We start from the raw sequence: 18,685 nt of genomic DNA, 5'->3' as shown, positions 1-18,685 counted from the left end.
CCAGCACTGCTAGGCCTAGCAGCAGCGGGCTGGCGTGCCTAGCATGCTAGCATGGGTGCGCTAGCACGCACCAGCCAGCCTAGGCTCGGCTTGGTGCGCATGCTAGCCACCATGCTAGGCCATACGCCCTTAGCACTCGGTTTGCTAGGGCATTCCGATGCTAGGGGTATTTTGGTTTTTTGTTGATTTATTACTATTTCTCGTCTCGTCTTTCACTATTTTTCGACTCGACTTCCGACGCTCGGTTTCGACGCTCTAAGCTCGAATTTCCGACGTCTGAATAAATATTACTCAGTTGACTCATTAATTCCTTCCGGATTAATTCATCGATTCGGTTTGTTGAATGCTTGGTGTGACCCGAAGGGTTCAGTCAAGATTAAGCTGTAACATTAATTATCCATTAATATTACTGATCGGAAGCGGCCTCCACCCAGGCATTCCGATCACTTGACCTTACTGAATATATTAGCTTTCTAATAATTCTGAACCCGCTAACGGAATAATACACTTGTTCGAAGGACACCATTCCTTTCAAATACTTCATGGGAAAGAGATGATTTTAAAATGAATTTGCATCCATTCATGCATGGTTTTGAGAGTTTCGCCTTTGGGATTTTTATGGGGCATGTTGTTCATTGTTGTGATGAAGAGGATGATGTAGTTTCTCTTGGAGATTGGATTTTAAGGGATATGAAGTTCATGAGTGTCCATATTTTGAAGATTCAATGATTGATTTCCATGCTCTTATTGGTGATGTGAGGAATGATGGTGAGAAAGAGTTCATTTGTATTGCTCCTATCCTCTCTTCTCATGTCCCTTTTTCAAGGAAATTTAACCATATCCCCTACTATCCTATGTCCCTCCCTTCTTTCGTCAAGGAGCCTATTGGGGACCCTCCTTCTATTCAGGATATTCAAGCTCCCCACTCGATGATTATTGAGGAGAAGGGTGATTTTGCCACCCAAAAACATTTTGAGGAGAGTTTCCCTTCTTCTTCTTCTTCTAATTTTGTTGAATTTACTTTTGATTCTTCTTCTTTTTCTTGGCATCTTTCTCCTCATTTACGTGCACTATCCTTGTTGCACGTCCTCTTCCCCTCATTTGCCTACTTATTATGTTACGAAATGTGTAGTAGTGCATTTGACAAGCTCTTGCGTTCGTTGCAACATTATTTACTAAAGCAGTCAAGCTAGGACCTTAAGCAAATCTTTCTTGGGAAGTAACTCGTGTTTTATTGCTTTCATTCTCTTTTCTCTTTAGAATAGTTTTTTACTCATGGAAATGTTTATGTGGATTTGTACTAGGTACATAACTTGATATACTCTTATGCATTGGTTTGGATCAAGAATCAAGGAAATTTGACTCCACTTTTGCTAGCACGTGGAAAACAAGATCCAATTTTAGAGGAACACTTGGATAGGTTCATTGCTCAAGATTGAAGAAATACAAAACATAAAAAAACAAGTAATGAAGAAATGTGCACTTTATTTGCAAAGATAAAACTTCAAACGCCTATATTTTTTGATCTACGTAACATTTTGGAGTGATTCTAATTGGAAATGAAAGTTTATCTCGAGAGCTTTTCAACAACAGGTCATATACTCAATTCCAATGTAAAACGTGGGATATATGTTCATTTGAAGCTCAGTGGTTTGTCCAGTCCGATTGGAGCGGGCGTACACCCTATGAGGAGCGCTCGCTCCAAACTTTCTAGAACGATTCTGTCTCATTTTTCTGTAGCTAGGAGCACCCGTACATGAAATTTGGAGCGCCCGCTCCTATACATGATGCTCGACTTTTTGCGGAGCTTCCTATGTAATTTAATAAGGAGTATAAATAGATTTTTCTCTCATTTTAGGAGGAGGAATTCATTTTTTAGTAATTCTTAAGTTAGTTTTAGGTATTTACTTTTAGTGAGAGAAACTCTCAAATTTTGGAGAGAGAAAGTTAGAAAAACAATGGTTTCCATGGATTTTATATAATTAAAGGAGGAATTTGATGATTTCCATCTTATATCAATGAGCATTCTTATTCTCTTTTCTCTTTATGCTTTCTTTAATTTCTTTGTTAATCATGTTTGAGTAGATTTTCTTCTACTAAGTGTTGAGTGAAGCTTTTTAATGGTTAATTGAGGTATTTGAGATAAATTTGATGATAATTGTGTGATTAAATTGATTGAATTGGTGATGGCATGTTGTTTGTTTTAGATTGGATTGATCTTTCATGATAGTAAACTCAATTGCATATTAGTTCTAGTTTGACAAGGGATTGTGAATTAGAATTGATATATTTGATTGCATTTTGGGTAAATTTCTTCTATGCACCTAGTCAACGAGGGATCTAGGCTAGGAATTTAAGTGATTGCAATGAGTGTAATTAATTCCCATTTTAATCTTTCTTTGCATGATTGATTATCAAATGGATTCTCATTAACTTGTTAATTGTTCAAAGTGGATCTTTGCCCCCTAGTAGACTTTATAATATCTTGTTCTTTATATGTGTGCAAGTGTAGTTGTAGTGTCCGCTATCCATAAACCGACTTTGGGGTAGCTTAAGGATTAGATCGAGAACAATCTAACATTTTCGTTCCTTGTGGTTCGACTCCGAACTTATCACTAGACTTGTTTGGGGGTTAGTTTAGGATTATACTAAATTTTGTTTGGTCATGAGGAGGTTAGTCAACAACCTAATTTCCCCGCATTCACCTCTCGCCAAGCTAGATAATCAAGATCCTGCTCGACCATACTCCTTCTCTCAATCGGAAGAATTCAGTGCCTTAAGTATTTAATCAAACGCTCTTGCAAGCAAACTTATCATTACATAGAAAAAAATTAGAGCACATAAAGAAAACTCAAGGTAAAAGGAAAAAAAAAAAGGCAGAGAACACCATAACCTTCTACTTGCTCCGCTAAAATTAAAATTAATAAACTGAAAATGGAGGTAGTCTTGTTCTTTATCATCACACCATAAAAAAGAGAACACCACAACCTTCTACGATTTGGTTTGGTTTATAATTTTTAAAAAACCAAATCAAACCGTTAGCCGTATTTACAAAAAATTCAAAACCAAATCTATACTAATATATTAAAAGGCGTTCCTAAAAACGTCTCTACGCCACGTAGTCCCCCTCACTACGCCACGTCACTCACTCAACTCCTTATTACGCCACGTCATCCACTCAATTCCTCAATGTGCCACATCATCTGCACTACCAACAATACTTCATATTGCCTCCACTATATTAAAAAAAAAATATATATAGATGAAAAGGTTCGAACCCTTGACCTCTTTGAAGAAATGTTATTACTTAACCATTTAGGTAAATTGTTGGTTATGCTTTAATGTTTCACACTAAATAGTATTATACCATGAAAGTATTGAATATACATACTACATACACACTATTAAATGCTCTTAAGAATTAGCACTTGCACAACTACAAAAGTAGTATCCCGGGGCAACGCCCGGGCTACTTACTAGTCGTATTTTTATAAACCGTAAGCCAAACCAAACCGCTAGAATACGATTTGGTCTAGTCTGGTTATGGTTCATGTACAACCATGATATATAATGTGATTCCCTCCATCACCGCTGATAACAAAATAATAACCATTTTAATAAATGATCATACGAATATTAGTATCGATCATAGGATCATACAATTGCTACAAAAAAAAATGTCAATTACTACCATGATTTTGCTTTTTAATTAAATTATTACAATTGCTACAAATATTTGTCAATTATTACCACACTTTATACCTTCTTTGTCAATTAATAATCACCTCTTAAAAAATTGACATTACCACAAATATGGTTTTTCCTTCAAACTTTAATGGAATATTCTATTAATTAAAATATATATAATAATTTCCTCGATTGGTGTATGGTAGATTATATGCTCAAAAAAATTGGTCCGATTAAAGTTGAACATGTGTCAATAATGACTTATCACCGTGCTAGAAGAATTAAAAATTGAGTTTAAAAAGCTAGTACTCCGTATCATATGTGGTCAACATTGTTATTAATATGAAGATTGGGCCTGAGGATTGTGTTAATGGGTTTTAATGGTGGGCAACTCACTTCAAGGTGAAAGCTCATTTTGATTTTCTTACAGTGCTATGATCCTATTTGACAAACCTTATTTCTAACTGTAATAAAATCCTATTCAGCAATAAGCTTTTTCTAGCTAATAATACGTAAGCAACAACCTTGTTGCCATTTCTACTTACGTGAGAAACAGAGAAGTAACAACATCATGTGCTAAAGCCTTTAATATCATGGGAACATGCATTTTCTCTTTTTAATTTGCCAAAAATCAGAGAATTTAATTCAAGGATTAGATCATGAAACCTAGCTTCCATGACAATTGTGCCGCAACTAGGGATGGCGGTGGATCTTGATCCGTGGATCCAGATCCGTTTCTCATGGATATGGGTCTTCAAATTTTGGACCCAAAGAATCCGGATCGGATCCGGGTCCTGCTAAATAAACAGATCTTGATCCGAGTCTGGCCCCTAGTGTAATACCCCGATTTTATTTATACGTATTTTTATTTAAATATAAATTTTGTAAAAGTATTTAAATAATTTTAATGTTTTATTTATGACATTTTAATTATTTATTTTAAATAAGTTTGGATATATTTTTATAAAAAAAAAGTTTATTTAATTAATTGTTTTATTTAAGTTGGGGTTTAATTTAAGAAAGCTTTATTTTAGTAATGTTTTATTAGGGAAGGGATTAGGAAAGATTAAAAAAGGAAACTTTAGGGAGAAGGGTTTCTAGAGGAGGGGTATAAATATTCAACACTTGAGGCAAATCAAACTTTGCCCAAAGTGGAGAAAACCCAAGGAAACTTCTCTCCCTTTTCTCTTTATTTTTCTTTTCTTTTTCTTTCTCTTTTTCCCCTATCCCCTTCTCGGCACCACCCTCCCTCACCGCCGACCACCAGCAGCAAGTGGCCGCCGGCCACCAACAGCGTCAGCCATCGGCAGCAGGTGTGGTGGCTGCCGCTGCCACACCCCTTCGAAAAAAAATAATAATAATAAAACTTTGTTTAATCCTAGATCTAATTATTAATTGTGAGTTTTGTAATTTGATTTTTGATTATTCATTATGAGTATTATGTTAATTAATTTTCAGATTTTATTTTTAATTGAAAAGCCCCAATTTTTGAAACCCTAGGTTCTTGAATTATGAATTATTGAAGGAGTATGATGTATATGGTTTAAACCTTTGACTAAAGTGTTTAAGGCTTAATTACAACAAGTTTTCATTAAAATATAATGCTATGCTAAAACTTAAGTTTCTTTAAGGAATTTTAATTACCCATTATTTGGGATTAAAGTATGAGGTTTAATTTTAAATAAAATTTTAGCTTGTTTTTAATTAAATTTGAGCGGTTTAATAAGAGTATATATTGTTGGAAATTTGAATAAAATGGATATTAATGCCTCCTTATGATTTTGGTTTGTAGGAGAATTCCAATTAAGTGATTTCGCTTAGTCGTGGCGATTCTAAGATCATATTCAAGGTACGTTCACGTACTTAGCATATTTATGGGTGATATAGTAGCATGCTAGGTTTGGCTAATTGAATTACAAGTAGTATCATGCTAAGATTTATGTGTGGAATTGTGAATTATTGATTTTGGAGATTGAATTATGAAGCATGATTTATTTGTGATGGATTATGGATTGGAAAATTATATTTTTGGCATGTTTTATATGAACTACACTTAAATTTATGGCATGTTAGAATGCATGTTTAATTTGGCTTGGAATATTGAAAATGAATTAAATTATAGTTCATAGAATTTTTATTGATGCTATAAGCATGGGAAATGAGCTATATAAGTGTCTATGTACACGAGGAATAAATTGTATGTTGGTGCCTTAGTGCACTTAAGGTCTTTTTAACACCGAAGGATAGGATTTGTGGCGCTTTATGCGTTTAAGGTGTCCTTAACACCGAGGTAGATTCAAAAAGGGTTCAACATTAAATATAATGTGGTCACTAATTATTCAAGAATTAAAATGGTATGTTTAATTGTTTGAATTATTAATATGATTGAATGATTATGGTTTGAGAGTCATCACCAAGTCTAATAATCTATAAATAACGTAAAGTGAATGAGATTATGCACCAAAACTCTTGGAACGTATATACCTTGAGTAAGAACATATGGAGGGAGTTATGTGACTTTATATTTGATCATAACTTCTACTGAAGTACAGGACGCTGTACATTCCTTTTTATTATTATTATGCGTAGGAATTCCGCCTCCTATGTGTGGTTTTGATGTTGGCACGGTTAGCTCCCGTTCCAGTAACCTCATTTATTTGGGGGAGGTGGAGTGGCAAACCCGTTCGATGCGTAATCAATGCTAAATAAATAATTTAGTGTCTAGTTGAAAATTCTTGTTAAATGTTGTGTGTGCTTGTAAACTAGTGCATTGAGGTAAGTGTGTGTTGATAGGTGAAATCATGTTAGTGTTTAATTACGCTTATGTACTCAGCTTTGCTGATTGTGTGTGTGTGTTTGTGTTTGGACATGTCTTTACCTTGGCCCTATGATGACCCTTTTTTAATGAAGAATAGTGGAAACAAGTAGAGATAAGTCTTTAAGGTATTAAAGCATATTCATGACGGGGCATGAGTGAAGAGCGAATGATGCCAGTTTCCATTAGTTTATGATGTGTTTATTGCTTTGATTATTTATGATACTATTATTATGCGTGAGACTAACGCAAAGTTTTGGTTTTGGTTTTGGTTTGGTTTTAATAAGGGCCTATAACGGTTCCAAGTTGTAGGTTGTTTATTTTTCTTCATTTGACTTTGGTATTAACTTTACTTTCGTTTGGTTGACTTTTAAGTTGACTTGTTTTGAATGGTTTTGAATTTAGTTTTCCGCTGTGTGTCTTTGGTAGTTGTCTTAGCCGTTCTCACGATGGCGGTAATACCTTAGATTTTCCTAATTCGAATTTTAAAGAGTAAAATAGGCATTTTAAAGGAAAGGAATTTCTAGGTAGTTACACCTAGACCCGAATCCAGATCCGTTTACCCGTTTTTTAATTATCCTATTAAAAAAACTAAAATTATTTGTTTCTTTATTTAAAATGTTGATGATATGATGTTAGTAGTGATAAAGATAGCCCATTCAAGAGATGAATTTTGGATGCTCATATTAGATATATCATCGTTGTTTATTCACTTGATCATTTGTAACATTGTACTTTTTCCGTTATTTATAACTTTTATTTCAACATATAAGTGTATAAGTTGGTTACTTTGTGTTTTTAGTTTAGTTGTATAACTTTAATTTAGGTTGAACTTAATAACCCCCGACGGAAGTTTGAAATGCATTTTTTGACCCAAATATTATATTTTTTGCAAAAATTAGGCAAAATATATTAAATCCGTTTTTGAACCGTATTCGGACCCGAATCTGTTGGACCTGTCAAATCTGGATTCGTGTCTCCATTTTCCAGACCCGACAGATCCGGGTCGGATCTGGATCTTAGATACAAAAACGGATCTGGATTCGGGTCCATCTAGACTTGATCCAGATCCGACCCGTTGCCATCCCTACCTGCAACAAAACTATAACATCCTTTCCGTTTGGGAAAAATGCTAACAGATTAATGAATGATCCTAAAAATTTGAATATTTATTGACTATATTTATTGTTAAAGAATCCTAATGGAAGATGAATATTAATTTTCAAAAAAATCAACATGTATGTTAATATTAAATTAACTCAAAATTAAAACTCTACATAAATTAGATCTGACATTTAGGCGTGTATTTTTCAACAAGTGATGTTGAGTTGTACAAAATCAACTATCAAGCTTGGATATTCGACTTATATTACCTTACAAGTTACAATGAGCTCTTTTTAGCAATAAGCCAAACATGACAAGATTTAAGCACTAATTAGCTTTTTTTTTAGCTAATTTCTACTTACGTGAGAAACTGAGAAGTAAGAACATTATTTGTTGAAGCCTTTAATATCATGGAGAACATTCTTTTGCTCTTTTCAGCCCAAAATCAGAGAATTAACAAGAACAAGACAATTAAATTCAAGGATCAGATCATGAAACCTAGCTTCCATGACCACCATTAGACTTCTTTTTGCTGCCATAACTTCACCCAGCTCCGCCGAACTCGAAACATCGAACACATCACACCTGTAGAGTAAAAACCTTCCCTAAATAGTATCACAAGACAAGACAACACTAAAACCCACCTAACCAATATTGTATTCAGAAACCAAATCGGAGAAAATTTTTATCCAAGATAGTGTATCCATAATACGGAGTAATAGATTTATAACTCCTCAACAAAAATTTTTAACAAAGGAAAAAACAATAAAAATGCTTGTTGACTCAATAAATTATACTACCTCCGTTAACAGTTTGCAACAAACGGGGTAGCACGGACTCCTAGGCAAAAGTTTTTAAACATGATTATTGAAATATAAGGGTAGTTAATACTTAAGTATTAATCTAATTAAAAAAAAACAAAAAAAAAACGGCAAAACCACTAAACAACCAAACCAGAATTTAGATTCACCACTACCACCCAAAACTACCACCACCGAAAACCACTACTCCCGAACCCACCACCACCCCCGAACCCACCACCGCCGAAAACCACTGCCCCCGAACCCACTACCCCCGAAACCACCAACACCACCCAATACTATCACCACCGCACTTCCCCCGAACCCACTGACGAGGGTCAAAGCTAGGTCGTTGGGGCTAACCCCTACCCAAGGTCAAACAATATTTATAAACACTCAACACACCCCTATATTGGTATAACGGTAAGTCGAGGGACGAACCCAAAGGAATGGTGAGTCAAAGTCTATTGTCTATAGTCAAGTTATCCCGAAGTCTAGAGATAGGGTGTGAAATCTAAACTAAGACAAACACGGCAAATAAATGAGAAGAAATCAAATGTAATAAGTGTAACACCCTAGAAATTCCTTTCCTTTAAATACACACTTAACTCTTTTAAAAATACGATTTAGGAATATCTAAGACATTACCGCCACCGTGAAAACGGCTAAGGCAACAATCAAAGATACACAGCGGAAGACTTAAATTAAAACCATTCAAAATGAGTCAACTTAAAAGTCAACCAAACGAAAGTAAAGATTAAAACCAAAGTCAAACGTAGTCAAATAAAATCAACCTACAACTTGGAACCATTGTAGGCCCTTATCAAAACCAATTAAATTACGAAAACCTTTGCGTTAGTCTCATAAGAATAACATAATATAATATTCGAAGCAATAAACCACATCTCAACTAATAGAAACTAGCATGATTCGCTCTTCACTCATGCCCCATCATGAATATGCTTCAACACCTGAAAAGATTATCTCCACTTGTCCCCACTACTCTCCATTACAAATGGGTCATCATAGCTAGGGCCAAGATAAAGACATGGCCAAACACACAAACACACACAATCAGCAAAGCTGAGTACATAAGCGTAAATAAACACACTAACATGCAACTCCTAGCATCACACATACTTACCTCATTGCACCTGTTTACAAGTACACACAACAAACAACAAGACTCTTTAACTGGACACTAAATAATTCATTTAGCGTTGATTACGCATCGAACGGGTTTCCAACTAAACCTACCTCAATAAATTGAGGCCCACTGACACGGGAGCTAACTGTGCCAGCATCACCTATGCCACACATTGGTGGAGGAATTCCAGCGTATAATAATAAAAGGGAATATACAACGTCCTGTACTTCATTAGAAGTTATGATCAAATATAAAGTCACATAACTCCCCCATATGTTCATACTCAAGGTATATACGTTCCAAGAGTTTTGGTGCGTAATCTCTTTCACTTTACCTTATTTACACGTTATTGGACTTGGTGATGACTCTCAAAGCATAATAAATAAATCAACAATAATTATTCAATCAAACAAACATACCAATTTAATTCTTGAATAATTAGTGACCACATATAATTTAATGTTGAACCCTTTTTCAAACTACCTCAGTGTCAAAGACACCTTAAACGCATAAAGCACCAACAATCCTATCCCTCGGTGTTAAAAACACCTTAAGTGCACAAAGGCACCAACATACTATTTATTCCTTGTGTACATAGACACTTATATAGCCCCTTCCTCATGCTTAATGCATCAATAAAAATTATATGGACTATAATAAAATTCCTTTTCAATATTCTAAACATAATTAAACAATTAGTTTAATTGAACATGCTCTCTAACATGCCATAAATAAATATGTAGTCCATATACTCATACCAAAAATATAATTTCCAATCTATAGATCATCACAAATAAATTCGTGCTTCATAATTCAATCACCAATACTAATAATTCACAATTTAATACATAAACCTTAGCATGATGCTACTTGTAATTGATTGAAACCAAACCTAGCATGATTCTACATCATCAAATATGCTAAGTACGCGAACGTACCTCAATTAAGCCCATAAAGTGGCCGAAAATACTACAACAATTCCCGAATCAAGTCTCCTACATAAAGGGACAATAATACTAAATTAATTACTCTTGTATACACAATTTCCAGCAACTTAAACTCACTTTAAACTATTTAGAATAATCTGAAAATTATTTAAAAACCCCTAATTAAACTCATTTTCAATAGGTTATCACACCCTTTTATTAAAATCACAATTATACTACTTTAAATAAATTCCAGCATTTTAAACTAATCAAAAACCACTTCAAAACCTCATCAAAATACATCTTCATACTTCAATTATCCATAGAAATATTAAATTATCTCTTACCCTTTAAATTCAAGGATAAAAATTAAAAAAAATTTCGTTAAAAATCAAAAACTGCCCGAAAATCATACTTAGAGGCTGAATTTGGCCACGAGAGTTTAGAACCTGATCGGGATTAAAACGGGATTAATATTAACGAACGGGAATCTATAAATTAAAACACGAATTTATGTGTTCAAAATAATCTAGAATTAAGTTAAACTAATTAGTAGCTATAATCATCAAAATTTCAAAACATCATTACTATAAAAGCCCTAAATCAATTGTTCATGAAAACCCTAAAAATCAAGTCTTTAATAATTTTAAAACCGCAACTCATAATACCTTGTAAAATCTGAAATTAAACCTCTTTAATCATTAAAACACAATTATAAAACATATTAATCATATACTAATAATTAAAATCAAAATCTCAAAATTATACTACTTAAAAATAAATTAAAACAAGAGGAGAGAGAGAAGGGGAGAACCACCGTGGGTGGTGGCCGGCCAGCTGGGCGGCGTCTGGCCGACGACGGCGTGGCAGGTGGCGGCAGTGGTGGCAGCGTTGGCAGCCGGTGGTTGGGAGTAGTAGCAACTTGGAATTCATGAAATCCCACGTGAAAGAACAAGCAAAAGAAAGGGGAAAAAAATAAGAAAAGAAAGAAGAGAAAAAGGAAAAAGGAAAAAGAATAAGAAAAGAGAAATAGGAGAAATAATTACCTTGACCAATTGACTTTTTGTGTGGGAAATTTTGGGGATTGAAAGAGTATTTATAGAGTAGAGTAGGTTAGGGTATGTTTTGGGCCCCATAAAATAGTAATGTGATGAAAGAATTATTAGCCCAATTATGAAAATAGGATAGATGAGCTTGTTATGAAATTGGCTATATTGGAGTAAGCTAGGTATTGACCCAAAGATGAAACTTTATTACTTATTAATTTAAATCTGATAATTAAAATAGTTTTACCCAAAATATATTTTATAAATAAGTAAATAATTTATAAAATACATTAAAAATACGGGGTATTACAATAAGCACTAGGGCTAGGATCCACTTATAGTCATATTGGAATCAACTAATTGGGAGGTTAAATTGGCTAAGTCAAGCAATGTGAGGGAAGAACAATCATGCAACCAATAGAGCATATCAAGCTATTCTCCAAGAGGTCTAACTAGCGTCAACTACGATAAACTCTAGCTAGGAAACATCACAAGACACCTCAATCGTGTAAATGCAAGCCACAAATCAATGGTCCGTATCAATGTGAACTTATTATGCAATCTAGTGCAACAATCAAAGTTAGCTACTCTTTAATTAATCACACACATGCACATGATCATCAACCAAATTTAATCACATCATCAACTCCATCAATTTTCCCCAATTAACATCAATCCATTACTCATACATGCTTCACCATTACCCTAGCAATCTAACTACTCATAATCCATAGAAATCAAGATCAAAACAAAGCAAAACAACAAATTCATCATGATCATATTGAACAAACTATAATCAAATCACAATTTAATCAAACTTGAACATTCACCAAAGTAATTGAAATTAAACTAAAGATTAAAGTAAAGATTGAATTAAAGAAAAGGAAATCTTACAATCTTGATCAAAGATCAAAGGAATTAAAGAAAGCTTCAATCATCAACAATCCACCATGAAATTCTCCCTCTAAAACCTAGAGTTTCTCTCTCTAAAAACCTCTCTAATTTGATAAAAAAACTAACTCTAATTCTATTCTAATTCTTCCTAATGATTCTCAATGAATTCCCCCTCTAAAAATAGAAGAAAAGACTATATATAGAAAAGATACAAAGGAAAAGTCGGTTAGATCGTCCAAAAAGAGAACCACGAAGGCGCGGGCACACAAAAAAGGGTACGAAACAGGGCACCAAGGGAGGTGCGCCCGCACCACCATATGGTGCGGCCGCATCACCCTGGTGTGCGGCCGCACCTTCTGCGTGGGCACTTTCTCTCTTTCTTTGTCCTAGCTCATCCTTGTGTGCTTGTCTTGGTGATGATGATGAACACTAAAGTAAGCAATCTTGAAATGGATATTTTGGTGGGTTCATGGCAAAGATGATGCCCCCACCGCATGCGTGCACCGATCTCTGTAGACACCAAATTTTGATCCTACCTTTTCAATTATCACTATTTTTTTTTTACTATAATTATTGTTTTTTTTTTTTTTTGCAAATAATAATTAATATTTTGCTAATTATTTTATAAACTTAATAATGTTCATAAAACGAAGGAAACGAGTAATAATAATGATTTTTTATTAATAATTTCCAAAATACATGTTACAATTTGTACTTCTAAATTACTAAATTACAAAATATTGAAGTACAGCTCACATTACATGCATTATTACCCTGCTCCACCGAAGTAATTTTCGGGTTTTTACTTGTGGATTAACAAGTAAATTAATATGGCCATTAGGAGGACCACTAGCCCCACAATGTACATGAAATACACCCTTATCATCCTCATGTCTTCCTCAAATGTAAAGACAGCCTGATCTTCTTGATTTTCTTGAAACATGGTGGTTGAGTTTAATGGTGGTTTTTGTTTGATTTTTTCGGGTAAGGAGGAAGATGGAAGAAGATAAGAATTAAGTGGTGAGTGGAGATTTTGGATAAGGGTAATTTCTTTTTATAGTAAAAGTTAGTATTTTAGACTGTATTTTTATACGTATATGTATAATAATCGTATAGTATAAAGTACAATATTTTTATCTCGCTAGGGGAATATGTCATTGTAAACAAGTATCGTTTAACCCTTTAGAGTATAGTAAGTATATTAATATGCTCACTTAGACCGTCAGGGTGCTTTTTTATTTTATCTAGTTTTTTTTTTTTTTTTTTTTTTTTTTTTGTGATTTGTGCACTATCCTATCATATGACCAATTTACCTAAGCTATAAAGTCCATTACTCTAAAAGACTCATGTCCAACCAATATAGGGGAATGACAAACATTCTCACACCTAAATGGGCACTATATATTGTAGTGTTAAAGGGACCTCCTTTTATGTACGCCTATTCTAATATCCTTGTTCTGCAGTTAATACTTGATCCGGTAAATACAAGTTCGGGCCTAACCTGTCCATATTTATCTAGGAGTTGTATGGACGAGTTTAGACGAGGGATATGTATGTATAATTGTGTATAATTGTGTATGTTTGTTATGTTCAGATGAATAATTTTTTTTTTGCAGCGAAATATACGGATCATGTCTTCAAGTTTCATTTCACTGACAATTTGGTTACATGATGTATTTTTTTTCTTTCTTTCTTTTACTTTTTTTTTGTTGTTTTTTCTCTTGTTGATTAGTTTCTCTGACAAATTGGTTGAATGATATTCGTTTTTTTTTGTGTTTTTCCTTTTTTTTTTTTTTTTTTTTTTTGTTATCATTATTATTATTATTTGTCATGGTGCGCCCATTCCTATGGCCATTCCTTTAATACTTCTGGCTTTCAGGAGTCACTTTGTAGGATACTTGGCCATTATTATTTCTTTCCTTTTTCTTTCTCAGATTTGTTTACTCAATCAAGTTTATTCCTTCTTCAATTTTGATAAGCAATTGTCAATGGTGAGTAAACGTTACCTTTTTTTTATCCCCTGCGGTAAATTTGGTGTCCAATAAATTTCAGTTTGGATCAATTGTATCAATATTTATCAGACGCTAATTGGGATAACAGGATTCCATACGCGTCATGTATTGTATTTTACTATGCAAGTACTATTTGACACTATGCAAACACTATTTGGCACTATTCCAAATAGTAATTTTTGTTATAAAAATTTTGGTTTGCCGACATGCATTTGGCTCCAGTTTTTTTTGTTTTCCTGTTGTTTTGATCTAGTTTTGTATCTTTTGTTTTTATTTTTTACGACTATGGTAAATATAAATTTGCGTTTTAGTAGAGTAAAGTAAGATAAGAGTTCACGTTTTTTTTAAGGTCATTCGGTTAAAGGAATATATTTTACTCTTGACCACTTTAAATTTATGTTGTATGACTTAGTATTGTATGATGTATTTCACGTTGACTTTGTCATTCTTATGATTTTATATATATTTTTTTTAGTGAGGGTTATTGTTAGAAATACTCGTATGTATAAGGTTTTGTCTAATAAGGGTAGGGGTTATTTCTCTTTTATATTTTTACTAACTCTGAGATATTTTGTCCAACCCTCTTAGTATTGTAAGTTAATGTCTTTATATATCTTTTAGAGCTTCCATCTCAGAGCTAATTTTTTTTATAAGTGTTGTTTTTAACACCTTGGTAAGTATAATAGTGACTATTTAAATTTAGGCGCGCTTTTATTATATACCATGTGAGTATTATTATTATTATTATTATTATTTTTCTTTAGTTATGACACAACTTGGTCATACATTTTTTTTATATATATATACCATGGCATTTTAGAACCTATTTATTATGTGAATATTAGAGTTGATTTTATTACAGTTATCTTTATTTTATCAGTTTAAGCATTGCAAAAGAGATTGCCAAGTTTGTTACATGAAAAACAAGAGAATTTAATATCAAAATTCTCATTATTACCAAGATCTTGATATTTACCAAAGTAATCCTTGAATTTTAACTTATTTACTTTTTTATTTACAAATTAACCCTTTTATTTACCTATAAATACCCCCCTAATTCTCAAGTTTTAACACACCAAAACATTCTTACAATTCTTCTCTCTAAAAGTTCTCTCTAAAAATTCTCCTCTAATCTTTGTTTTAGTTAAAATCTCTCTAATTTAGCTTTATTATTAAGTTATTAGTTTATTAAAAAAAGCATCTTATAATTAAGTTGCTATTTTTATTTAAGTATTGTTATTATCTTTAATTCCTATAAAAAAAAACACAAAAATATTTCAAGTTCAAGTATTGTTGTTATAATTATCTTCGTTAAAAATATTAGTTTAACTGCTTAAGTATTCTTATTCTATCTTAAAACCCAAAAAAAAAGTTTATTTCTTAAGTTTAGCTTTATTTTTCAAAGTTTATTTTCTCTAATCAAAAATAAAAAAAAAGTTCATTAGCTTCATTTTGCTTTAGTTTCTTTAATATATCAAAACAAAAAAAAAGTACTTAGACTCTTTAATTTAATTTTAACTAAGGAGTGATCATATTTTCATCCTTGATAAACCAAAGAGGTTATCCAAAAATTGCTACATCTAGCTCAAGGTATTATCTTCAATCTTTTCTTAATTTCCTTTATTATTTTTATTATGCTAACTAACATGTTTGTTTCCATGTGATGTTACCAATAGGGGTAATGATGATATTAGGTGCTAAATTAGCCCTAAATCTTTCATTACTCCACATTAGAAAGCCAAGCCTATTGGTGAGGTGATAGGTTGTTAAAAGAGGGGGGTAATTGCATTTTGCATTGTATTTTTTTTCTTTTTCTAATGCATTTTTAAATATGAAAGATTAATACATTCATATGTCTGATTAAAGCATATTTTTTAAGGATAATTTATTTTTTTAAAGTGAGTTTAATTAAAGACCTAATGAATTAAGAGTTTATGTAGAAATTTATTCAAGAATAGTGAGTTACTTACCACGTCCCAAAGATGGTCTATAAAAGGACTTTTACGACCAGAATCAGTTCCAGTTTCTTAACTCAAATGATAGAACTTTTCAAGAGCTTTCCAACAATATCTCACAATAATTTTTTCGATTTTTCTATGATTTTTAATGATTTTTTTAGTTTAAACTATCAAAAAATTGAAATATGCACGTTTTTCTCTTAATTGCCTTTTAAAATTTTTATTAATGGTGGCATGAAATCTATATTACATTACATTATATATGTACTTCTTAACTTATGAAGTTTTAATTAAAATGTCTTTAATCTTCTTTTAAAAAATGATTTTAGAAATAAGAGTTTTAACAAGCCTTAATTCTAAATGTTATTTTAAGAAACTTTAATCTTATTTTAAAGATGAATTCAGAAATAAGAGTCTTTAATTCTAAATGTTGTTGTTTTAAATTCTTTAATCTTATTATAAGATGACTTTTGAAATAAATGGTGTCTTAATGATTTTAATTTTCTTTAAGACTTTATAAATAAAAGTTTAAACAAATTTTATCTTTCTTTCATAATTTTGTGAATCTTTTTATTTCAAACCTTTTTGTGAACAAGAATGAATCATAACTTTGATTGTTTGTTTTTAATAAGTAATAATAGTTAATATGGGGTTATGGCCTCATTTCCAAACATGAGGTTAAGATTAATTATTTAGTCATATAAGGTTGTAACAATTATCCATCTCCACAAAAAATAAACTTACATCCCATTATAATTACCCGATGGATTAATTGACAATCGGATATGATTAAATAGTTTATTGTTCCCTTTTATTTGGAAGTAAGGCCTTGACAGGTGTCGTGTTTTACTTGGCCAATTCCATTAAGCCTAAACACATAACTCTTAAAACCTTACAAAAATTATCCTTGAGTGAATTTAAACCCAAAGTGAGATTATATAGTGAACTCTTACAGTTTTGCTCCAAAAAATACCTTGACCCACTAAAAAGTCGTCAAATGGGACGCATTTGTTGAATTGTCTTGTTCAAAAGACATTTTTGGTGATCACTAATCGGGGTGATTTTCCTCAACCAAGGTGGTTCATTTTACTTTTTATGAGTGAATTCGTCAAAGATCACTAAAATCCCACTTACAAAAATGACATTTATGTCAACAACCCAAATTAAAAACCCAATGGAATTGGTTTTTTAAAACATGGCATCTGTCCGAACTACGAAGGTTTTGATCCGGGAGTGAATTCAAAATCTCACTATGATCGGTACGTAGTGCAACTTTGGTGCTCAAACCTACCTTGTATTAATTATTTTTTTGTGGTTAATATGTCTTAAAACCTTTTTTTTAACAACACAATAGTAAGAGCCCGTTCCTTAGAACGGAAGAGAAGACGAGTTCCAGATGTTCGATTCTCTTAACCTAAACCCCGAACCCTGTGCCTTTTTTTTATGGAGTTAGCAGTTGATTTTATTTATTTATTTAATTTTATTTCTTAAAATTGACTGTTTTAAAATCCGTTCTTATTCGGATAAAAATAAGGTGGCGACTCTAATTATTGTCTTATCAGACACCTAAGTGGAACCTTTATAGACCAATCTTTGTCCACTAAAAAAACCAGGTACCACAGTCTGGCGACTCCGCTGGGGAATTTTTTTTATGTAAATGTGTAGTGGTTTAAACCCGAATTTGCGTTGTTAATTTGTGTATGCATGTGGTCATTCACCATTCATCAATTGTCATGAGCATAAGCATTCTTTTTTTTTTCTTTTTTAGGCCGACACCTCTGCCTATTGGTAAGGTCGGATTAAGACAACAAAATTAATGAATTAAGGGCGTAAACCTACATCCGTGCGCTACTGCAATCGGCTCTGTTAGGAACGTCCAACCTCGGTGTTCACAGTTGGAAGTGATACGAGGCCACTTGGTTAATAATTTCCTTAAAATGGATTGACCTTTAGATTAAGAAACATGTGCATCAATACATACATGAAGTCTCTACGGCCATTTGAGTTAATGATTCATTCGTGTTGTCATGAAAGTTTTTTTTTTTCAACAAAAACTCGTTTTAAGTGAATTTTTTTTTTTTTAGAAAGCTTACTTATGGACCCAATAATAAACTAAGAGTTATCCTTAGACCTTCCCTCATTTGATTTCAAGAGAGTTTAACTTTCTAAGACTACTAACACCACATGTAATGCATTTCAAGCAATGCCAAAATCTCCCTTTAAAACCTTTTCAACTTAAAGAATGGTTTAATCACTATTGATGAATTAATATATGAGTTAATGTTCTTTTTAAAGG

The sequence above is a fragment of the Chenopodium album genome, chromosome 20 (assembly GCF_948465745.1).
Source record: "Chenopodium album chromosome 20, dcCheAlbu1.1, whole genome shotgun sequence".
In the NCBI taxonomy this organism is placed as follows: domain Eukaryota; kingdom Viridiplantae; phylum Streptophyta; class Magnoliopsida; order Caryophyllales; family Amaranthaceae; genus Chenopodium; species Chenopodium album.
Note: the sequence above shows the minus strand (reverse complement) of the source record.